Source organism: Macaca mulatta, chromosome X (assembly GCF_049350105.2).
Source record: "Macaca mulatta isolate MMU2019108-1 chromosome X, T2T-MMU8v2.0, whole genome shotgun sequence".
In the NCBI taxonomy this organism is placed as follows: Eukaryota; Metazoa; Chordata; class Mammalia; order Primates; family Cercopithecidae; genus Macaca; species Macaca mulatta.
In genome coordinates, this window is record NC_133426.1 from 124,739,995 (window position 1) to 124,765,211 (window position 25,217).

At 39.6% G+C, this 25,217-nt stretch overlaps 1 protein-coding gene across 2 annotated transcripts in view; it reads right to left on the minus strand.

Annotated features, from left to right (window-relative positions):
- KLHL13 (kelch like family member 13) overlaps positions 1–25,217 on the minus strand; it is a 424,794-nt gene that overhangs the window by 355,467 nt on the left and 44,110 nt on the right. The window lies entirely within an intron of this gene.

Here is a 25,217-nt window from a genome sequence, read left to right on the forward strand (position 1 = left end):
TGTTACAATATCATTGTAAACATATTTTATAAAACGTATCCATGAGTGAGTTCATTATCTTTAATGGAAAAGGAGAATTGCCTTAATCATAACTCATAATCCTATTGCTGAGATGGAAATGAGTCATATGCAAGCTGTTAGCAGAGAAGACCAAAAAGGAAAACAAAAAAGATTTGCATCAAACAATGTAATGCCAAATATATAGGGTTTTTTTTCAATATCAGTAGTATGTTTTTCATTAAATTTTTAAGAAAGTCTAATGGGTAAAGTTTAAAAGATCATTTTAGATCAGCATTTTCCTAAAATGAATATAAAAATTACCCAGAATGGGCCTCTATAAAAGACAGGACAGAAGAGGGTCCACTATGGCCCTCTAAACAACTTATAGATTCATCAGGAGGAAAAGCAGTCTCTGTGAACATGCTCCATCTTTTGCAGGAACTGTCATCAAGTTAAAAGCCACTGTGAAATGTGGCAGTATTTATTAAAATTTTACATGTTCATAACCTCTGATAGAGCTTTTGGCTTGCAGGAAATTATTCTACGGAATGCCATAACTGCACAAAGATGCATACACAAGGATATTCATTGCAGTATTGTTTGTAGTTTTCTGCAATAGCTAAAAGTTGGTAGCAATCCAAATATTCATCAACAGAGAAATATTTAAATAAGGCATGGTATATGCACAGAATGAAATGTTACACACACACACACACACACACACACACACACAGATATTTTTAAGTACCCACATGGAAAGATGTGCTTACACAATAAGTGGAAAAAGTATGCTGTGCAGTGCCATGTTGAATATGATCCCATTTTCATTGTTGGTGTCTGTACATAAGAAAGAAAAATTAGAGGAATAAGCTGTAAACTGTTAACAGTGGGGGCTATGTAGCACTTTCACTTTTCAATTTACATGTTTATGAATCTTGTATAATGTACACATTAATTTTGTAATCCGAAAAGAAATTAAAAATTAGACCTGCTGGACTGATGAGACAGATTCTTTATACACATACACAAACACATACACACAAACTAGTTTGACTAACAGGCCAAATTGATCACAAATATGTGTAGAAACAGACTAGGCTATACAGGCTTGATTTTTTTTACGGTGGTGTTACGGACTGAATTGTCTCCTTCCAAAATTGACATGTTGAAGTCCTAACCCCCAGTAGTTCAGAATGTAACGCTATTTGGAAATAGGACCTCTAAAGAGGCAATTAAGTTAAAATGGGGTCATTAGGATGGCCCCGATCCAATATGACTGGTGTTCTTATTGAAAGAGGAAGAGATCAGGACAAAGACACATAGACAGAGGGAAGACCATGTGAGGACACAGGGAAGCTAAGGAGACAGGCCTCAGATGAAACCCAACCCGCCTCCAGAATTGTGAGAAACAAATTTCTGTTGTTCAAGCCACCGAGTTTGTGGTATTTTGTAATGGCAGCCCTAGCAAATTAATACAAATAGTAGACTGAAGGCACATTATAAAAAACACTCTAAATCTACATTTTAAAACTGACTTTATAACAACATGGATGAACTTTGAAAACATTATGCTAAATGAATGAAATCAGTCACAGAAGACTATGTATTATATGATTCCATTTATATAAAATGTTCAAAATAGGCAAGTCTACAAAGACAGAAAGATATTAATGGTTGTCTAGGCCTCAGGGCTTCGGAGGGGAATTAGGAATGACCACTAATGGATACAGGATTTCTTTCAGGATGTAGAACATGTCCTAAAATTGATTGCGGTAATGGTTGCATTTCTCTGTGAACACTAAAACCATTGAATTGTACTCTTTAAATATATGAATTGTATGATTTGTGAATTATATCTCAATAAAGCTGTTTTAAAAACTTGGTTTCAGGCTAGGTGCAGTGGCTCACGTCTATAACCCCAGCACTTTGGGAGGCTGAGGCAGGAGGATAGCTTGATCCTAGGAGTTCAAGACCACCCTGGGCAACACAGTGAGACTCCATCTCTACAAAAAATTTTTTTAAAAAATTAGCCGGGTGTGGTGGCACATGCCTGTGGAGGCTGAGGTGGGAGGATCACCTGAGCCAGGGAGGTCGAGGCTGCAGTGAGCCATGATTGTGCCACTGCACTCCAGCCTGGGCAAAAGAGTGCAATATTTGCCTCAATCAATCAATATTGTCTCAGTCAATCAAACAATAAAACTTGGTTTCAAGGAATAAAGAGAACAATCACAAAATTCAAAATAGAGGAGTAACCATAGACAGATGAAATCAAAAGAATTATACAAGAATTTGTACAACTCTATACAAATACATTTTCAAACCTGGGTGAAATGGACTACTTCCTATCAAAATGTGAATTATCAAAATTAACTCAATTCATTGGAAAAACATAACAAAAGCTACACAAAAGGAAAAATGAAAGAAAAAAATTTACTCAAGAGTGATTGAAATAAACAACCAATTATTCTAAATTATTTTGAAAAATGGTGTCAAAGAGTACCCTGCAAAATAAATGAGGCTCAGAAGTTTCAGATAAGTTCTACCAAATACTCAAGCATTGAATAACTTCATTGTTACCACACCTGCTCCACAGCACAGGGAAGAATACAAATTATTTTCTTCAAAGTTCAATGAAAGCCATAGCTCAATCTCACTCATGAATATCAATGCAAAAATCCTGTACAAAATATAAGCAGAATTAGCCCATGGGAGGAATAACACACCAATTACCAAGTAGTTCTATTTCTGGAAGTCAAATTTATTTTAATGTTAGGAAATTTGTTAATATAATTCACTATATTAATAGAACAAAGAAGAAAAAATAATGTGATCATCTTCATAGGTGCTGAAAAGGCATTTGAAAAAATTCAACATCCATTTCTGATTTAAAATACTCTTTATAAACTAAGAATAGATACATACTTACTTACCATTATGTTATTTTAAAAAGTTTTGATACTGATGCATAAACAAACAGAAACACATAGCAATGGAACAGAATACAGTCCAGAAATAAAGCCAAATATATATATGAGACTTTAGTAATAAAAGCCACATTTCAAATCAGTGGGGGAAAAGGATGTATTCAACAAACGACACAGTGACAACTGGCGAGACATAGGTTGGATACCTACAACATTCCTCGCACCAAAACAAATTCCAGATGGGATTAAGGGATTCTTAAGAAACTAAAATGTATTTTTAAATTAGTTGGATATATTTATGACCTTAAGACAAGGAATGTCCATTTCAACACGACACAAAATGCCAAAAGTCATAAGGACAATTTTGATATATTTGACTAGATTAAAAATTAAAATGTTCTCCAAGGGAAAAAAAAACTTCTTACCTCAAAATAATTCTAGATGCATGAAAGACTTAAACATTTTTTTAATCATAAAAATAACATGGAAGGATTTTTAATAACAACATCATAGAGCTCTTTGCAAAGGAGGATATGAAATCCAAAACCATGAAGAAAAGACTGACAAATTTGAGTGAATAAAATATTTAAGTGGTTTGCATGGAAAAAACACTATAACCAATGTGTAAAGAAAAGCTGGGCAAATATTGGCAATTCATACCACAGATGCAGCACTAAAGTTTTTAATAAATAAAGAGCTCCTACAACCCCAAAAGAAAAAGACCAATAGCAAAATAGGCAAAAGAAATGGACTGACAGTTCACAGGAAGAAAAAGAAATTGTTTTTATTTTTATTTATTTATTTATTTATTTATGAGAGATGGAGTTTCACCATATTACCCAGGTTGGTCTCGGATTCCTGAGCTCAGGCAATCCACCCACCTCTGCCTCCCCAAATTCTGGGATTACAGGTATTTTTATTTTTCTTAGAGATAGAGTCTCCCTCTGTTGCCCAGGCTGGAGTGCAGTGGCATGATCACAGCTCACTGCAGTCTCCACTTCCCAGGTTCAGGTGATCTAGTAGATGGGACTACAGGCCCGTGCCACATGCCTGGCTAATTTTCATATTTTTTTGTAGAGACAGGGTCTTGCTATGTTGGCAAGGCTGATCTCAAACTCCTGGCTTCAAACAATCTTCCCACTTCATCCTCCCAAAGTGCTGGGATCACAGGTGTGAGTCACTGCACCCAGCCAGAAATTGCATTTTTTTGTTTGTTTGTTTGTTTTGAGACAAAGTCTTACACTGTTGCCCAGGCTGGAGTGCAGTGGCGCAATCTCGGCTCACTGCAACCTATGCCTCCTGGGTTCAAGCGATTCTCCTGCCTCAGCCTCCCGAGTAGCTGGGATTACAGGCGTGGGCCACCATGCCAGGCTAATTTTTGTATTTTAGTAGAGACGGGGTTTCACCATGTTGGCCAGGCTGGTCTCCAATTCCTGACCTCAGGTGATCCTCCCGCCTCAGCCTCCTAAAGTGCTGGAATTACAGGTGTGAGCTACCACGCCCAGCCAGAAATTGCTTTTAGAATATGAAAATTGCTGAAGTTTACTCATAATGAAAGAAACACATGTTTACAAAAATACGCCATTTTTACCTATCAAATTGCCAAAGATCCAAAAATATAACTATTTTTCTGAAGGGTGTGGGAAAACAGACACTCTCCCACATTATTTCTTCTTCTTCTCCTTCTTTCTGGGTTATTTTTTTGAGACAAGGTCTCCCTCTGTCGCCAAGGTTAGAGTGCCTGGCGTGAACACAGCTCACTGCAACCTCCATCTTCCAGGCTCAAGCAATCCTCCCACCTCAGTCTCCCTGGTAGTTGGGACTACAGGCACAAGCCACCATGCCCAGCTAATTACTGCACTGTTTTTGTAGAGACAAGGGGTCTCCCTATGTTGGCCAGGCTGGTCTCAAACTCCTGGGCTCAAGAGATCTGCCCGCCTCAGCCTCCCAAAGTGCTGGGATTACAGGCATGAGCCACAGTGCGCGGCCCCACATTTCCTTTTTTTTTTTTTTTTATTATACTTTAAGATCTAGGGTACATGTGCACAACATGCAGGTTTGTTACATATGTATGCATGTGCCATGTTGGTGTGCTGCACCCATTAACTCGTCATTTACATTAGGTGTATCTCCTAATGCTATCCCTCTCCACAATAGGACCCAGTGTGTGATGCTCCCCTTCCTGTGTCCAAGTGATCTCATTGTTCAATTCCCACCTATGAGTGAGAACATGCAGTATTTGGTTTTCTGTTCTTGTAATAGTTTGCTGAGAATGGTTTCCAGCTGCATCCATGTCCCTACAAAGGACACGAACTCATCCTTTTTTATGACTGCATAGTATTCCATGGTGTATATGTGCCACATTTTCTTAATCCAGTCTGTCACTGATGGACATTTGGGTTGATTCCAAGTCTTTGCTATTGTGAATAGTGCTGGAATAAACATGTGTGTGCATGTGTCTTTATAGCAGCATGACTTATAATCCTTTGGGTATATCCCCAGTAATGGGATGGCTGGGTCAAATGGTATTTCTAGTTCTAGATCCTTGAGGAATCGCCACACTGTTTTCCACAATGGTTGAACTAGTTTACAAGGTATCTCATTGTGGTTTTGATTTGCATTTCTCTGATGGCCAGTGATGAGCATTTTTTCATGTGTCTGTTGGCTGTATGAATGTCTTCTTTTGAGAAGTGTCTGTTCATATCCTTTGCCCACTTTTTGATGGGGTTTTTTTTTCTTGTAAATTTGATTGAGTTCTTTATAGGTTCTGGATATCAGCCCTTTGTCAGATGAGTAGATTGCAAAAATTTTCTCCCATTCTGTAGGTTGCCTGTAATGTGAGTTTAAATTGGTGCAAGCAGCATGGAGATCAATCTAGCAATATCTATCAAAATTTAAAATAATTGACTCAACAATTATATTTCAGGGGTTTTAACCTACTCCAGTATTTGCACATGACATGTACACAGATATTTATTGCAGCATTGTTTGCAACAGCAAAGGCTGGAAACAACTGAATGCCCAACAAACAGGATACAGTTTGTATAAGCAATCTCTAGAAGATATGTGAAAAATTGTCACAGTGGCTACTTCTGAAGAAGGAAACTGAAGGGCTGGGGATCTGCAATTAAAAAGATTTCTTTTTCATTGTATATTTTTTCTTTTTTTTCTTTTTTTTTTTTTTTGAGACGGAGTCTCGCTCTGTAGCCCAGGCTGGAGTGCAGTGGCCGGATCTCAGCTCACTGCAAGCTCCGCCTCCTGGGTTCACGCCATTCTCCGGCCTCAGCCTCCCGAGTAGCTGGGACTACAGGGGCTGCCACCTCGCCCGGCTATTTTTTTTGTATTTCTTAGTAGAGACGGGGTTTCACCGTGTTAGCCAGGATGGTCTCAATCTCCTGACCTCGTGATCCGCCCATCTCGGCCTCCCAAAGTGCTGGGATTACAGGCTTGAGCCACCGCGCCCGGCCTGTATATTTTTTCAGTACCGCTTGAACTTTTTACTATGTCTACAGTTTGCCTATTTTAAGATGTTATTTTGCTTAATAAACATATAGAAATTAGTTTGCACCAAGTATTATCAACTTTCCAAATATTAACTCAGATATTTTTCATTAAAACTCTATGAAGTACGCACTTTTATTGTCTCCATTACACAGGTGAGGAAACCCAGGCATGCCAGGCCAAATTATGATTTCCATTGGCCCTGGTCACTTTGGCCTTTATGGGATCATTCCTGCATTTAAAAAAAATATTAATAGCCGCCAGGTGAGGCGGCACATGTCTGTAGTCCCAGCTACCCAGAGGGCTGAGTCAAGAGAAAGCCCAGGAGTTTAAGACTGTAGTATGCGTTTCCCAAAGCGAGGCCAGAGTGGAAAAGTGGTTATTCGCTGAACTTCTCAGAGGGTGATGGCCGCCGAAGCTAGGTACTGTTGAGGGGCCAAGAAAGCCCAGCAGCAGGGCCTAGGTTCTCAGAAGAAGGGCTGTCCCCCTCCAAGTGGTGGTGACTCCCAATGCAGAACCACCACAGTGATCTCACATTTTGTGAGATTATCCTGATGGAGATGGAGTCCCATGATGCAACCTGGCCTTGCCTAGAGTCTGTGAACCCATGTTTGGACCAGTCTCATTTTTAATAAGGTTAAAAAGAAAAAAAAAAAGTCTAGAGAAAAAACTGTTTTTGCCATGTGATGTTCCACAAGTGCAGCTATAGAAAAGTGCTTGTCAGTTGAATAAAAAATACATTTCATAGAGGAAAAAAAAAAGACTGTAGTATGCTATGATCGCACCTGTGAATAGCCACTGCACTCCAGACTGCACAACATAGCAAGACCCTGTCTCTTAAAATAAATTAAAAATTGTATTTTACAATTGATTTGGTATATAAAAACAAATATAATCTGAGCTGAATTCATTATTATATATTCATTATTTAATATTCATTTTTTTCCTCCTGATTTTAAAAGAAAACACTTTCATGAGCTCCTAAAATTAAACAGGTTTGTGGGCTCCTAAAAGTTTGTAACAGGCCCTAGGCACTGTGCCTACCATGCCTAATGTTTAAGTCAGCCCTGCAGGCACAGAGTAACTTGCCCAAGTCACACAGTCAAGTGGCAGAGCTGAGATTTGAATCCAGATAATGTGGTTTCAGAATCTCTGATTTTAACCTCCATGCTAGGCAAACGAATCACAGGAGGGAAATCCTGTACATACTATGTGTTTTGTTAGAAAGAAAATTTATACACATATATGCCTAGGCCATCTCTGGAAGAATTCACCAAAAAAAAAAAAAGTCTGGGGAAAGGAACTAGGAATTGGGATCATGGCAGACTTAATTTTCATTGTACGTTCCTTTGTACTGTTAATTCTTTTTTACTATGAGCATATATTTCTAAATGAGGAAAGTGAGTCTTAAACAGGATTAAGTGACTTGCCCAAGGTTACACAGGAGTAAAGAAACCTCAAAGTTTACTCTGGCATGAATGAAATATTTAAGCTTGTTTTCTTGATGGAACATTTGGGCAAGGAGCATATAATTTTGGTTTCTTAAAATTAAACTTCTATTTAAAAATAACTCAAGGTAATAAGGGTTATAATTTTTCCCTATGCTACACTTTTTAGGTTCTCTGGAGGTATTGCTCTCTACCACTTTCTCCACATCCACAAATCAAAATACCCCCAGAATTCAACAGCTTCATATTAGAGTCAATTTTCAGGCTAGATCACTTATTATAGAATTGGAAGTTTATAAATATGAGCAATTATTCAGCCAATAAATACATCCTCCTTCCTAAATATAGGCCCTTCCTGTATCCCTATTAAATTTCATCATTTTGGTCCATAGGACCAGTCAGCCAGCCTCTTTTTGTATCATGATTCTGGATCCAGTGTATTCATCTTTATGGCACCCTTAAATCTGGCAAGCATGTTTTCCATGTTTCATCCAAATAATTGATTAAAATATTTAACACATGACAAGACTTAAGCAGAGCCCTGATAATGGGACTAGAGCTCTCTCCAGGATCACATCAATCCATTGCTTTGGCTAATAAGCTGCCAATCCAATTGATTGTACCATCTATCATTCCACTCACATCCCCTCTTCCCCCTTTCCCCATAGGATGTCTGGAGATCCAAATGTTTTACTGCAAAGTATCCATAACATTCCATTTCTCACTGTGCTGCTCAGAGCAGGAATTTGAAACTAACAAAGGATTGGTTTCTTTACTACATTCTGCAGGCTTCTGAATTTTACAGCCTGGTGAATACCCCAGAACTCAAACACAAACTGTTTAGAAAAACTAATTCCCCATGGTTCCCAAATCTTTCATAACACATTTGTATAGAACATTTTAAAATGCAAAGATATGCAATCATTTCCCCCTAGGATCAACCCACTGCCACCCAAAATAACCCAGACAACTGAACACAGCAGCTGGCAAAAGGATGGAGGTCTCTAACCGTGAGGGCAGAGAGCTAAATGCATGCCACAAGGAATTACTGAAGAAGCATTCTCTGTAACAACCCCTTGCTCTATTTCTAGCTGCAACACGCAAGCTGCAGTCAAAGTGTTGGGAGGAGAATATATTTTCCGATTTCCCCTGTAATCATACACACTGTCATTGAATATTTACAGCAGTAACCCTAACTTAACACAATTGCTATGTTTCTAAAAAGTTTACTATAAAATAGAATTTACTGAACAAGGAATTCATTTTCACTGACTTGTCCTTCCACCTCAATTGTCCTTGGTATTAAAAAATATATACACTTACAGACATAGCAGAATTTTCAATATTAAAGAATCATGATTAACACTAATAAATAACATGTTTTACTCAAAATGTCACAGAAAAGAATGACTAAAAGTAAAAAAAAAAAAAAAAAAAAAAAAAAAACTAGAATGTCAGCTATTCTGGCAATAGGATTACTTAGCTAATATTGCCTCACATATAATTTCATTAGGAAAACTCAGTTTTACACCATTTCTAGTATTTCTTCCTGTTTTAGAGTTACCATCTTTTTTTCAGACCCCTTTAACAATCTGGGCATGGTGGCTCACATCTGTAATCCCAGTAACTTGGGAGGCTGAGGGAGGAGGATCACTTGAGGCCAGGAGTTCAAGACCAGCCTGGGCACCACAGAGAGACCCTGGGTCTCTGTCGTGCCACTGCACTCCATCCTGGCAGACAGAGTGAGACCCCCATCTCAAAAAAAGAAAAAAAAGGCAGAACAGATATCTTTAACAGCTGAAGTCTGTATGGTTTGTTAAAGGATTTGTTTTAATATGAGAAAATAATACATAAAGTAGGTCTGTTTAGATATGCAGTTGATTGGCCGTTGATTAATGTCCAAAAAATGATTAGTAAAATTAAATTGTGCCTCTGCTATTCCTAACGTAATGGTTAAATGGAGGTGCTGCTTTCATCAAGGTATGTTATTGCATCAGAATAGTGTTTGTTGAGATGACAAAGTACTGATTATAGTTAGATATTAACTGCTTGCTGTCATTTGTCATTCCAAGATAGGGTTAGTTATAATAGCTAACTTTTACTGAGCATTCACTAAATACTAGACACTGTGTGAAGTGTTTACTTATATTAATCACATTTAAAGCTGACGACAACCCTATGAAGCAGAAAACATTATCATCTATATACTATAGAAAAAACAGGCACAGAGAAGCTAAGTAATTTGACCAAGATCACATAGCTAATAACTGGTAGCACATGATATGAAATCACGAATTTCAGAGCCTGACCTCAACCACTATGCTGAGAAAGGAATTTGGCATTTCTGCTGATGACGAATGGGGAAGTAGATAACTATAGCAACAACTTTGTTTAAAAAGAAAAAAGAATTTGTTCTTTGTATCTTACTAAATACATAAATTTCTTGATTTCAAAGTTTCTCTAGATCAATCACCATAGAATGAGAGACATCTAACTACTCAGGCTGGACTCTGTCAAGATTCTCTGCATCTGTAAATGGCTTTTAATTAGATTATAATTGAACCCTCCCCTCAATATAGTAGATTTGATGCCTTTATGGTAAGTGACCAAAGAGTGCATTGCTATAGAGAGGGGCTAGAAAGAGAAATGAGAAAGGTTATTTTCCTGAGGCTTGACTGAGGGACATGGCAGAAAAGGCCTGGAGGCCTACTTACTAGGAACACATTAGACCAATGCTCTTCAGACTCAACTCTTTTGCACATAAATTACTTAAAATTTTCACACAGCTTGTAATAATCCTCATTCTATACTACATTCACCAGAACACAGTTCTAACTAAATATGTTAATATACCTAATACTGATATTTAAGATTGTTTCATAGTTGAAGCCATATGAGAAATAAAGATTCTAAAACAGTAATCCTGTTTTTTTGAGTGATGTACTAATAAAAATATACTAACAAATTGAGCTGGATCCTGACATCCTCTGAATTACACACAGATCCTGTCCTTTTTTTCCCTGTTCTCCCCAGTTTTCAAAATGATCTCTCCTCTCTATATGGTCTCTCAGAGTCCCTCTTGAACAACAACAGTAGACTGATCATCACAAAACCAATCCTACATCTTTTCCCCTAAACTATATGCAAAGTACCTATTTTTCACGCTCACTCCAACAGAAATAAATCTAGCTTCCGTATCCCAAATCAGTTACTGCTTTTATGCTGTTTCTTCTGATTTAAGGGCGGCAACAATTATTATTTCCAGTATTAGTCATGGTCTTCCAGAGACTAGCAAGGCTATAATTCATGCTTTACTGCAATTGGTAAATCAGGCAAGTGAAAAACAGCAAAAGCCCCATAATTTAAGTCCTCTCTGGGTTCTTAATCTAAGACTCTGGCATTTGAATTAGGATCAGTAATATATGGGTAAAATTAAACCATGAAGCAAGTGTATATAAATTACTATAAAATCTAACTCTATCACTCTGAAACTCGTAAATTAAGAATTGAGATGGAAATTCTACTTTTCTTTTTTTTTGATGTTAACATTTTATTTTTTAAATTATAGATTCAGAGGGTAAATGTGCAGGTTTGTTATTTGTTATATGGATATAATGCATCATGGTGAGGTTTGGGCTTCTAGTGGACCCATCACCCAAATAATGAACATTGTACCCAAGAGGTCATTTTTCAACCCTCATCCCTTCCCAACTTTTCTCCTTTTGGAGTCCTCAGTGTCTGTTATTTCCATCTTTTGTGTCCATGTGTGCCCATTTGTTTAGCTCCCACTTATAAGTCACAGCATGCAGTATTTGATTTTCTGTTTCTGAGTTATTTCACTTAGGATAATGGCCTCCAGCTCCATTCATGTTGATGCAAAGGACATGATTTCACTCATTTTTATGGCTGCATAGTATTCCATGATATTTGAGCATGTATATGTATAAATACCCCATATATACACATAAATGTGTATTTATATGTATATATACACCACATACATGCGCGTGCATGCGTGGGCACACACACACATTTTCTTTATCTAAACCTCTGTTCATAACCACTTTGGTTGATTCCATGACTTTGCTATTGTGAATTGTGCTGTGATAAGCATATATGTGCAGGTGTCTTTTTGATACAAGGATTTTTGTTCCTTTGGGTAGATCACACTCAGTAGTGTGATTGCCGCATCAAATGGTGTTCTATTTTTAGTTCTTGGAAATTCTACTTTTAATCCTTTGTATTAATCTTAATACTGTAGCATATACTACACTAAATAGATGTATATCTTGTTTTCATTTAAACTGCCTGTTAACATAGATTTGGGCCTTTTGATCTAAAACAAAAGCCAATAGTGTGCAGATAACAAGTTATTCCTCTGAAAACATATTTTTCCAGTTAAAGAAATTCCAGAAACATTTTTTATGTCATCAAATCTATATGCCATTAATTCTAAGCAGTGGGAATGATATCCTATTTTCTCTTAGTTATGAATTAGGTCTGGACTCTTCATTCCCATCCTCTCCTTTTTCCCTTTGAGTCCTGCTTTTAAAGAATTGTATATAAACTAAAATTGTATGAGATTGAGATATTGCTGAAAAACAGAAGAATGGCCAGCCTATTTCAGGTGACACAAAGGAAGGTGGTCTTTGATTACGTGCCCCCAAATTACCAGTGAATAGTTGCCTCATGGGTCTGGAAATCAACGTTCCTCTTTTCTTTCCTATATTACGGGGGCTCTCCTCGTCTAGCTCTTTTCATCAACCGCTACGTTTCCTTCCACTACCTAGTATCTCTTCCACCTAATCCTAGTTCAATTTTGTCTAAATGCTGGCTAGCAAATGAAGACAGGCAAAAAAAAAAAGTGGGGAGGGGGCGCGAATGCTACTAAGGGAAAGGGAGGAACTAACATTCCTTCAACATCTTTTTTGAGCTGGCCACTGAACCAAGCATTTTACACATGCCATCTCATTTAATTCTATAGCAGCCCTACAAAATTGTGCTATTGTCTTCATTAGACAGATGATGAAACTAAGGTTGAAAGACTTCAAGAAATGTGTCCAACACACAGCTAGCAAATGTCAGGAAATGAATAAGAGATTGAAAAACTAAAGAGTAAGCAAACTCTGCTCACTTGACTCCTTACTACCTCTCTCCAGCCCTCACCCTGGGTTTATCTTCAAGGGAACAGGTGCCAGTTGCTACCAGCTTAATAACCTCAATGAGACTTAAACTGTAACTCTTAATGTTATCTTAGACTTAATGCTCAAATGTTATGTACAATAATGTCATACATACACAGTCTCAGAGACAAATGAAAGGATGAGAATACCTTTGGACTTCCATTTCAGGTAATATGGAGCACTAGATCTCCTGAAAAATCTTCTGCTAGAAAATACCTACAAATTCTGTAGGTTTATTTTTAATCTTTTTGATGTATAAGATAACAGCCAGCAAGAGAGAAGAGGAAAGCTCCAGAGATCAAAAAATGAAAAAGAAGAAGAGAGCATAACTGTAATGGATGCTAATGCTTCAACAGCTCTGAGTGTTTTTGCACTTGCCAGTAATCAATATTCAAAGAGCTATTAGCAGAGAATTTTCAGAATTATAAAAGCTATAAATCTCCAAATTCAGAAAACATAAATCCTCTAATAGAATTTTTAAAAGAAAGAAATTCCACATCTAAACACATCACTGTTAAATAAAATAATAATAATTTAAAGCAACCAGAGAGAAAAGATAGATTATCTAAAAAGGAAAAACAAACTGACAGCATGCATCTCCACAGCAACAATAAAATACACAAGACAATAAAATAGTATCTTCAAAGTGCTGAAAGTAATTGTCAACTTAGAATTGTGAAGCATAGCAAAACGATCTATCAAGAACAAGGGCAAAATAGACATTTTCAGACAAATGAAAACTAAAAGTTTCATCAATAGACCCTCACCAAAAGAAATTCTAATGAATATACTTCAGAAAGAAAAATGAACTCCAACGGCAGGACTAAGATTCAAGAAGAAATTGCTTATAAAGAAATTAGAAAATGTGGTTAAAGCCAAACAATTATCGACTGTATGAAACAGTAATAACGATGTATAATTTGGATAAGGAGGAGGTACAATATTGAACAGCAACAACAAATAAAATGTGAGGAGATTGAGTGGAGTTAATGCATTCTAAGGTTCTCATTTTGTTTTAGAAGAGTAGAGATGTTTATTTCATTAGCAAACAGACTGTATTCAGTCAAATATGGGAGGCCGAGACGGGCGGATCACAAGGTCAGGAGATCGAGACCATCCTGGCTAACACGGTGAAACCCCGTCTCTACTAAAAGTACAAAAAAAACTAGCCGGGCGAGGTGGCGGGCGCCTGTAGTCCCAGCTACTCGGGAGGCTGAAGTTGGAGAATGGCGTAAACCCAGGAGGCGGAGCTTGTAGTGAGCCGAGTTCGCGCCACTGCACCCCAGCCTGGGTGACAGAGCAAAGACTCCGTCTCAAAAAAAAAACAAAAAAAAACAAAAAAAAAAAAAAACTTAAGAGTAATAGTAAAAGAAAAAATGTTTAAAAATTAAAACAGGCCGGGCGCGGTGGCTCAAGCCTGTAATCCCAGCACTTTGGGAGGCCGAGACGGGCGGATCACGAGGTCGGGAGATCGAGACCATCCTGGCTAACACGGTGAAACCCCGTCTCTACTAAAAAAATACAAAAAACTAGCTGGGCGCGGTGGCGGGCGCCTGTAGTCCCAGCTACTCGGGAGGCTGAGGCCGGAGAATGGCGTGAACCCGGGAGGCGGAGCTTGCAGTGAGCTGAGATCCGGCCACTGCACTCCAGCCTGGGCGGCAGAGCAAGACTCCGTCTCAAAAAAAAAAAAAAAATTAAAACAAAACAGCCTTAATCAAGCCAAATATAGACCCAAAGGAAGAAAAAAAGGAAATGGGGAAAAAGTAGAACAAATAACATACAATAACATAGTGAAAATATATCCAAATATGTCAGTAAATATAATAAATATAAAGTAACTTCAAAATGGAGATTTTCAGGTCAGATTAAAAATAAATTCAGTCAGCTTCCAGAAAGATAGGTAGATATACTTGTTTTATATATATTACATTAAAATATATATAAGGCTATGAAAGGAGGAGAAAATTAGACAGAGGGGTTAGGGAACTTGGGGTCCAAGAAATGACATGATGCTAAGGTCTTTGGGTATTCTTTTTGCCTTATATATGTCAGGCTTCAAGCTGAAGAAGCTGACAACTAAGAAACAACAATGGGTACAGACATAAAAAGCCCTAACAAAACACTGCTCTCTCCATCTAAAGACCTAGGAAAGGGGCAGCCTAGTAAGACAGAAAACTTTTAATTATCTGCAGGCAAACACCATAGAAAAGACTGTGGCCCTATCCCTTCTCCTGATACCAAAGGCCAAGTGGAAAGCCCAGACTTCTATCCTCTCTCCAGGCTGTAACAGGGTGTCCCAATAGCTCTCCAGGTTGACATCAAAGGGGACAGAGTAGGGAACCAAGACTTTCATTTCTGGTGGATGATAATGACAGCTTACCCACCAAAGGTAGAAACAGAGACTGCAATGGGAGCCTGTCAATAACAAGGTGCCCCTCCTCTTCCTGGCTAGGATGGGCTAGGATGGTGTCAGAGGAGGCTTAGAGGAGAGTCAGGACCTTTAACACTGCCCATTGGTAATCAGGTTATCCCCCACCATTATGACATCGGAGACCATGTGGAGCGGAGACAGTTAGGTATGAGTGGAGGCCTAGGTGGGAACTGGAACTCCCACCTCCACCCAGCATTAGCAAGGAGGAAATCCTCATGAGTGTCAAGAGAGACCAAGTGGGGAGCCAGGACTCTTACAATCCACCTGGTAGTAATGAGGCAGTGCCCCTCTTCCCTTGTCAGAGTGGTGTCAGAGGAAGCCACCTAAAACAGAGTTTAAATAAGATCCAGAGTCTCATAACATAATACCAAAAATGTTCAATTTCAATAAAAAGTTACCCCTTATACCAAGAACCAGGAATATTTCAAGCTGAATTAAAAATAAAATCAATAGATGCCAACACCAAGATGATAGAAATATTAGAATTATCTGACAAGGCCAGGTACAGTGGCCATGCCTGTAATCCCAGCACTTTGGGAGGCCAAGGAGGACAAATCACTTGGGGCCAGGAGTTCAAGACCAGCCTGGCCAACATGGAGAAGCCCTGTATCCTGGTGGCTGAGGCAGAACTGCTTGAACCCAGGAGGCAGAGGTTGCAGTGAGCTGAGATCATGCCACTGCCCACCAGCCTGGGTGACAGGCTGATACTCCATCTCACAAATAAAATAAATAAATAAATGGTTTCTGCAAGCAATTATGAACACACTTGAAACAAATTAAAAAGCAGGAAATTTTAGCAAAGAAACAGAAAATATAAAGAAGAACCAAATAGAAAACTTGGAACTGAAAAATACAACAGTTGAAATTTTAAAATTAAATGGATAAGCTCAACAGCAGAATAGAGAGGATAGAAGAGAAAATATCAGCAACCTAGAATAATGAAAATTACCTAATTTGAACAAGAGAGAGAACATAGATGGGGAAAAAATGAACAGAAGTTTATGGGACTGTAACAAAAAATATAACAGTCACGTCAGGGTTCAAGAAGGAAAGGAGAAAGAGGGCAGGTTGAAAACTTCCCAAATTTGGCAAAACATGCAAGCCTACAGATTCAAGAAGTGAGTGAGCCTCAAACAGGATACATTCAAAGAATTTCACACTGAGACACATCATAGTTAAATTTCTGAAAACTGATAGCAAAGAAAAAAATATTGAAAGCAGCAAGGCAGAAAAGACGTCTTATACATAGGGGAAATATAATTTGAATGTGTTGGGGTGATCAGACCCAACACCAGGTCATGGGGGCGATGAAGTCCAGTGGAGTCAAAGGAATGAGAAAAAGACAGTTTGAGAGAGAAAGTGGGAGCAGGGGGCCATCACGAGTGTGGAGGCTGCAAAGGCCGGGAGCTTTGGGAGCCTACGCTATTTATTGGCGCTCAAAGAAACAGGTGGTGAGGATGTGGGGGTTGAAAGGAAACAATGTATCAAGTGAATGAGAAACATATGGCTGCTTGAGATATGGCAGTGCTAGAAGCAAGGAGCCAGCAAGTCTAGCAGACATGCAAGCCCTGCCTCAGCTTCTCTCCCAACACTCAGCTTTCCTCCCAACATGCCCCCCTTCTCTTTTACGTAAAAACTGTCACAGCTATCATTATTAGCATAAGGTGGCCTCTTTCTTAAATTAATTGAGCAAGGCAATTGCAGGCTGTGCAGCCCTTAATTGCTGGTTGATGATCCAGCTTCATTTTTCTTAGCCCTTATTCAAAATGGAGTCACTCTGGTTTGAATGCTTCCTACATATCTCCCTTTTCCCTTTTACAAGAGGACCCTTAATCCTAAGGGTTGCAGAAGGATGACGGTCTGTCTTCTGTAACTTCTTCATGCTGAATAGGGGCGATGATACTCCTGCCTACCTATTAGGGTCTCTTGCTTTCAGGGTAGAGAGGAGTTCAGTCAGAAAGTATTGGTCCGTTAAGCATCTATAGGTAAAATCCTGGCACTCCAACAGTTCTGTGTCCGGAATTTGTGGGTTCTTGGTCTTGCCAACTTCAAGAATGAAGCCGCGGACCCTCGCAGTGAGTGTTGCAGCTCTTAAAGATGATGTGTCCAGCGTTTATTCCTTCTAGTGTTCAGACGTGTCCAGAGTCTCTTCCTACTGGTGGGTTCGTGGTCTCACTGACTTCAGGAGTGAAACTGCAGACCTTCACAGTGAGTGTTACAGCTCTTAAAGGTTGTGCGTCTGGAGTTATTCGTTCCTCCTGGTGGATTCGTGGTCTCGCTGACCTCAGGAGTGAAGCTGCAGACCTTCACCATGTTACAGCTCATAAAGGCAGTGTGGACCCAAAGAGTGAGCAGCAGCAAGATTTATTGCAAAGAGCAAAAGAACAAAGCTTCCACAGCATGGAAAGGAACCCAAACTGGTTGCCACTGCTGGCTAGGGTGGCCTGCTTTTATTCCCTTATCTGGCCCCACCCACATCCTGCTGATTGGTCCATTTTACAGAGTGCTGATTGTGTCTAGCTAAAGGTTTGTAAATGCACCAATCAGCAGCACTCTGTGTCTAGCTAAAGGTTTGTAAACACACCAGAGTGCTGATTGGTGCATTTACAATCCTTTAGCTAGACAGAAAAGTTCTCCAAGTCCCCACCGGTCCCAGAAGCCCAGCCAGCTTCACCTCTCACTGACACTGGCCGCAGGACTTTGCAGCACCTAGCCCGGGCACTCCAGCAGCCCAGAGGGAGCTCCTCCCAGACAATCAAGAGGAAAAGAGGGGAAGTGAGAAAGAGACAGACCTGCTATCATGGCCAATGATCCCACAAAGAGGGAATGGTGGTCCACACAGGGGATTCAGCCTCCAATCAAGCCCAGAAGGCACTGGCCGGCCATGCCGAGTGCGGGGCTTGCGGAGCCCGTGCTCACCTGGAACCCGCGCCCGCCCCGAGTGCTGCCTGCAGCCCCAGCTCCCGCCCACGCCTCTCTCTTCACACTTGCCAGCAAGCAGAGGGAGCCGGCTCCAGCCTCAGCCAGCCCCAGAGAGAGGCCTTCATCATGCAGTGGCGGGCTGAAGGGCTCCTCCAGCACGGCCAGAGTGGACGCCAAGGCCGAGGAGGCACTGAGAGCCAGCGAGGGCTGCTAGCACATTGTCACCTCTCAGTTTCTCACAGCATGGCTCATACTGGGGGAACCCGGTCCATGATTGGGATCCATGGGTCCTTTCACTCTCCTGTTCTGTGGTCATACACATCTTGAGGGCACCTGCACAGTTTGTTCATCTCCTGCAAAACCACAAGCATGCCCTCACCCCCATGTTAGTAAATCTACTGAAACAGAAGCAAAATCTTTTGTGGCTGTAGCCAGGAGGCATGCCATTGCTGAAGCATTTGTAACTCAGCTTCTGCCTCTTTAGTTAATTACCGTGGGGTAAAACTTACCATTGATAATGAGAAGCAGGCCCCGTCTAACAGAAGGCACAGAGAAAGCAAATCAAGGCCTAAAAGCAATCCTTAAACCTTCAATTTGCACTGTACAGGTGGGTCCACTAGATGCTGTGGCTCATGATAGATCTTCAGATGTTTGGTGAGCACCCACACAGGCACCTGATTGTCACCTGGAGAGAGACAAGCAAATCCTCTTCCCCATAAAATTATCTTTCCTTTTTCCCAGCTCTATGTATGTACATCCCTCCACCATATATCTTGTCCAGACTTTTTATTTTCCTTTTGTCCTGTCAGGTGTTGTTCAGCTGCAGTCATGGGTTGATCTTTATGTAAATTTAAAAAATTTAATGTTAATAAAGCTAAATGCAGTTGCATATGTGGTGTCTTATATTCTTGGTCCCCTCCCTTTTGTTTTGTATTTGAGTTTTTAAAGTACGATTAGCTCTTTCCACTATTGCTTGTCCTTGTAAGTTATATGGAATACCCACAGTATGGATAATATTCCATTGTTGAAAAAAATGTATCCATGGCTTTACTACAGTATCCTGGGCTGTTAACAGTTTTGATTTTTCCTGGGATTCCCATAACCGAAAAGTAAGATAAAAGATGTCTTTTAACATGAGCTGTGGCTTCCCCTGTTTGACATGTGGCCCACATAAAATGTAAATAGGTATGTACTGAAACATGAACAAAGGACAATTTTCCAAAAGCAGGAATATGTGTTACATCCATCTGCCAGATGGAATTTGGAGATAAACTTCTAGGGTTAACTCCTGTTCCTTGATGTGGCAGATGCAGGGCTTGGCAGGCAGAACAGTGTTACACAATTTCTTTAGCTTGTTTCCATGACAGACCATATCTTTTTCTAAGGCTTACAGCATTAAGATGGGTTAAAGAATGAAATGTTTCTGCCTCAGCAAAGGCTGTAGACATGAATGCATCTACCCTTTTATTAAGTTTAAAGGGCCAGGGAGGTTAGTATGTGCTCTCATATGAGTGATATAGAAAGGTGAATGCCTTTGTTGTAGTGCTTGCTGTAAAGAATGAAATAAAAGATTAAGTTGTTCATCAGTCACATTTCAAATTAAGGCACATTCAATATTTTGCATGGCTTGTACTACATAGGCTGAATCAGAAGCAATGTTTACTGGCTGTTTAAAAGTTTTTAACACTGTTATCACAGCCATAAGTTCAGCCCTTTGAGCAGAAGCAAAGTCAGTTTGAAAAACTTGCTGTTGAGGTCCTGCAAATGAGGCTTTTCCATTACCAGATCCATCAGTAAAAACAGTAATGGCCCCTTCAATAGGGGCTTTTTGAGTAATAGAAGGCAATATCCAGGATCTTAATTTTAGAAACTGGAAGATTTTATACTTAGGATAATGATTATCAAGAATGGCAACAGAACTGGCCAAATTAACTTGCCATTCTTGGAATTAATATAGGCTTGTTGAATTTGTTGTTTAGTTAATGGAACAATAATCTGATTTGGATCATATCCCATTAGCTTTGTTGTGCGCAGCCTCGCTTGTCCTACTAACACAGCAATTTGATCTAAGTATAGAGTGAGCATTTTGGTTGTATTGTGAGGTAGAAAAAGCCACTCAACCAGATCATCCTGTTGAACTATAACTCCTGTAGGCAAATGCTTATTAGGAAAAACTAAAAACTGTAGTGGCTGTTATCAGGTTAATCCGTTCTACTTGTGCTTGCTGAATTTTTTCCTCAATTGATTGAAGTTCCTTCAATGCTTCTTTGGACAGGGAGTGTTTACTATTGAGGTTAGAATCACCTTGTAAAGTAGAAAAGAGGTGAGACATAGCATAGGTAGGAATGCCTAAAGTTGGATGAATCCAATTAATGTACCCTAATAATTTTTGGAAATCATTTAAGGTTTCTAAATTATCTCTTCGAAATTGAACCTTTTGAGGTTTAATAGCACTTTGCTCTACCTTCATTCCTAGATATTGAAAGGGAATCGAAGTTTGGATTTTATCAGGGGCTATAATTAACCCTGCTGCATTTACAGCCTTTTCTAACTGTTTGTAGCACAACATCAATTCTTCCCTAGTTTCAGCTGCACACAGAATATCATCCATGTAATGGATAATGTAACATTTTTTGAACTGTTCTCTAACTGGCTGAATAGCTTTCCCAATGTAAGTTTGACAAATAGTCAGGCTATTTAGCATGCCTTGTGGTAGTACTTTCCAATGGTATCTGTCCATTGATAATTATTTATGGTGGGAACAGTAAAAGCAAATTTTTCATACTCTTGGGCAGCTAAAGGAATGATTTAAAAAAAAATCAATCCTTTAGATCTATCACTATGAGAGGACAGTATTTTGGGATCATTGTTGGGGAGGGCAGCCCCAGTTGTAGGATGCCCATGGGTTGAGTCACAACATTAACAGCCCTTAAATCTGTTAACATTCTCCATTTCCCTGATTTTTTCTTAATGACAAATACAGGAGAATTCCAAGGGAGAAAGTAGGCTCTATATGTCCCTTTTGCAATGGTTCCTGCACCAGTTCTTTTAAAGCCTCCAGTTTTTCCTGTTTCAGTGGCCATTGCTCCACCCAAACCAGTCTGGCAGTTAGCCAAACAAGAGGAATGGGAGCTGGAGGATCAACAATGCCACTCCTAAAATTGACACCTCAATTTGGTCCAATCTGTTTGCCCTTTTAATTCTAAAGTTTCTGATTGGCCATTTTTATCTTTTCCTAGTCCTTCTCCCAGGCGATATCCCATATTTTTCATCATTTGTCTACTATTATTACTATATTGAACCATAGGAATAGATATTTCAGCATCCCATTGTTGCAATAAGTCTCTACCCCATAAAGTGACAGGAATAGGTATAATGACAGGCTGAATTGTCCCTTCCTGACCATCTGGCCCTTGACATGGTAAAATCAAAGAACTCTGAAAAGCTTCCAAGGCAGCTCCTACTCCAACAATAGCAATGGATGCCTTTTGCTTAGGCCAGTGCCGGGGTCATTGATTTATAGTAATAATAGCGACATCAGCTCCAGTATCTACAAGTCCTTCAAAATCTTTTCCCTGAATAGTTACTGTGCAAACAGATCTTTTATCAGACACTTGATTAACCCAATACACAGCCTTTCCTGCTGGATTAGTATTACCAAAACCTCCTGTTCTTTTCACTGTGCTCCTTCCTAGTTTTATGTAAGGTAACAGCAACAACTGAGCAATTCTTTCTCCTTGGGAGGCAGACCACAGAGTCGAGGAACTAATAACTAATTCAATTTCTCCAGTATAATCAGAGTCAGTTATTCCCATATGTACAGTAACACCTTTTAAATTTAGTCTAGACCTTCCAAGTAATAGACCAACTGTTCCTGAGAGTAAGGGTCCCCAAACTCCCATGGGGACCTTCTCTGGTGGCTCCCCAGGAAGAAAGGAGACAGGAATTGTGCTGTAGAGGTCTACAGCAGCACTGCCTGCTGAGGCAGGGGACAATTGTTGTACATTTGTAAGGGCACTGGCTGTGCCAAGTATGCCTCAGTTTGTTGAGGGGCTCAAGACGGGGCCCCCTTCCCATTTCCCGAAAGAGGTTGCCCATCTTTGCTAAATTTAGAATGACACTGACTTGCCCAGTGATTGCCTTTCTTACATCAGGGACATACACTGGGACGTTTCTGTTGATTGATGTTAATACTTTCTGTCTTTTGATTTCCTTTTCTACTTTCCTTTCTTGTGTGTCCAAATTGCCCACAATTAAAGCAAGAGCCTGAGAAACGGGGCATATTCTTTCCTACTCATTATTCAGCCACAGCCTGAGCTAAAAGAGTAGCCTTATGTAAGTTACCTCCAATGCCATCGCAAGCCTTAATATATTCAGCTAAATGAGCCCTCCCTCTCAGGGGTCTAATAGCAGTTTGACAGTCTGCATTAGCATTATCGTATGCAAGAAGCTATATTACAACATCCTGAGCCGTTTTATCAGTTATGGCTTTATATACAGCCTCTTGGAGCTGAGCAATAAAATCAATATATGGTTCTTTAGGTCCTTGTCGGACAGAACTGAAAGAAGGATATTTTTCTCCTGTAACATTTATCCTTTCCCATGCCTGTAAGCACACAAAGCGCAGCTGAACAATGGCAACATCCTCCATTACTGCTTGATTCTCTAATCGACCCCAATTAGGGCCAACTCCCATTAACTGTTCAAAGGAAACAGGCACAGGTGGCTGTGCTTGTGTGTTTTCCCTTGCCTGAGTTTGTGCTTCCTCAGCCCTCCAGGTTTTAAACTGCAAGTACTGAGATGGAGTGAGAACAGATTTTGTCAAAGTATCCCAATCATATGGTATTAATGTATTATCAAGAGCCATATTTTTAAATAAAGTTTGCACAAAAGGAGAGTTTGGTCTGTATTGACTAATGGCTTGCTTAAATTCCTTTAGTAACTTAAAAGGAAAAGCGACCCAATTAGCTATATTCTGTCCTCCCTGCTGGATTATAATAATGGGAAATTGCCATGCTTCAAGGTCTCCCTCGGCTCTAGTTTTTGAATAGAATTTTGTATAGCACCACCAATTGCTCCAGGTTTTAATGTTGCAACTACAGGAGCAGCAAGTTTTTCAGCTAATTTATTTTGTCACCCATTAACGGGAGAAAGAGGAGGTGGCCATTCACTTAATTCAGCAGGTGGAGCCGACGGGCTAGTAAAACATACTTTTTTTTAGTTTTCCTTTCTTTTCTTCAATCTCCTCTGGTAGCTGTTCCTCACACTCAAAACTGAAGCTAGTTTTTTACACTCGTCCTCCTCTTCGTCATCTGAATCTGCCTCATCATCTGTTTGAAATGGCTCAAGAGCTGCCTTTATTAGTGCCCACAATGACCAAACGGAAACTGGAATTTCTGCTCCCTCTTTATACGCCTTTTTAAAATCTCTTCGAATTCTCTCCCATTCATCCAACTCCATAGTCCCTTGTTCACGAAACCATGGGCAAAACTGCTTTACTGTACTAAAGAGTGACAAATTCTGAGTACTAACTTTCACTCCCCCTCTTTATAATAAATGCCTTAAGAAATTTAAATAAGCAGAATGTCTGCTTTCACTTTGTCCCATTGTTACCCTGGTTCTTCCAAGAGCTCAGCTTTCCCGCCGAGCTTCTTTTAGACAGCCTCCGGTGTCCTTTGACAATGTGTCCTCTGCTTTCACATGCTCTAGCATTCCTTCACTGGGGTCTTTATCATCCCACGTTGGGCAGCCAGGAATGTTGGGGTGATGAGACCCAACATCAGGTTGTAGGGGCGATGAAGTCCAGTGGGGTCAGAGGAATGAGAAAAAGGTAGTTTGAGAGAGAAAGTGGGACCAGTGCACCACCGCGAGTGTGGAGGCTGCAAAGGCCCTGAGCTCTGGGAGCCCACGCTATTTATTGGTGCTCAAAGAAACAGGTAGTGAGGATGTGGGGGTTGAAAGGAAACAGCATATCAAGTGAATGAGAATGACTGCTTGAGATAATGGGAGTGCTAGAAGCAAGGAGCCAGCAAGTCCAGCAGACATGCAAGCCCTGCCTCAGCTTCTCTCCCAACACTCAGCTTTTCTCCCAACAGAATGACAATGGTTTCTCATGCGAAACCATGCAGGTCAGAAGGAAGCAGCGTGCTGAAAGAAAACAATTGTTAACCCACAATTCTATATCCAGCAAAATTATCCTTTAGGAATAAAGGAGAAATCAAGACTTTCTTACATGAAGAAAAACTAAGAGAATGTATTAGTAGTTGCCATACCCAAAAAGAATGCTATAAGGAAGTTCTCTAAATGAAAAGAGAATAATTTTTTTAGAAAAAGGAATCTTGGAACATAATAAAGGAAGAAAAAATATAGTAAGCAAAAATATGGATAAATGGAATTTTCTTCTGCTCTTGAGTCTTCCAAATTATGCTGAACAATTGAAGCAATAATTACAATACTGTCTGAATTAGTTCTAAATGTACATAGAGGAAATATTTAAGATAAATATATTGTAATGAAGAAGTGTAAAAGAACATAAAGAAAGGTAAGGTTTCTATACTCCACTCAAACCGATAAAGTAGAGACACCAGTAGCCTGCGATAATATGATAAGACAGGTAGATGCATATATGTAATGTAATACCTAGAGCAATAACTAAAACAGCTACCCAAAGGGATACACTCACAAACACTGTGTATAAATCAAAATGAAATTCTAAAAAATGTTGAAATAATCTATAGGAAAATAGGAGAGGAAAAGGAAAACAGAAATAAAAGAGGGGAAGAATAAGTTGGCAGATTTGAGTTTAAAG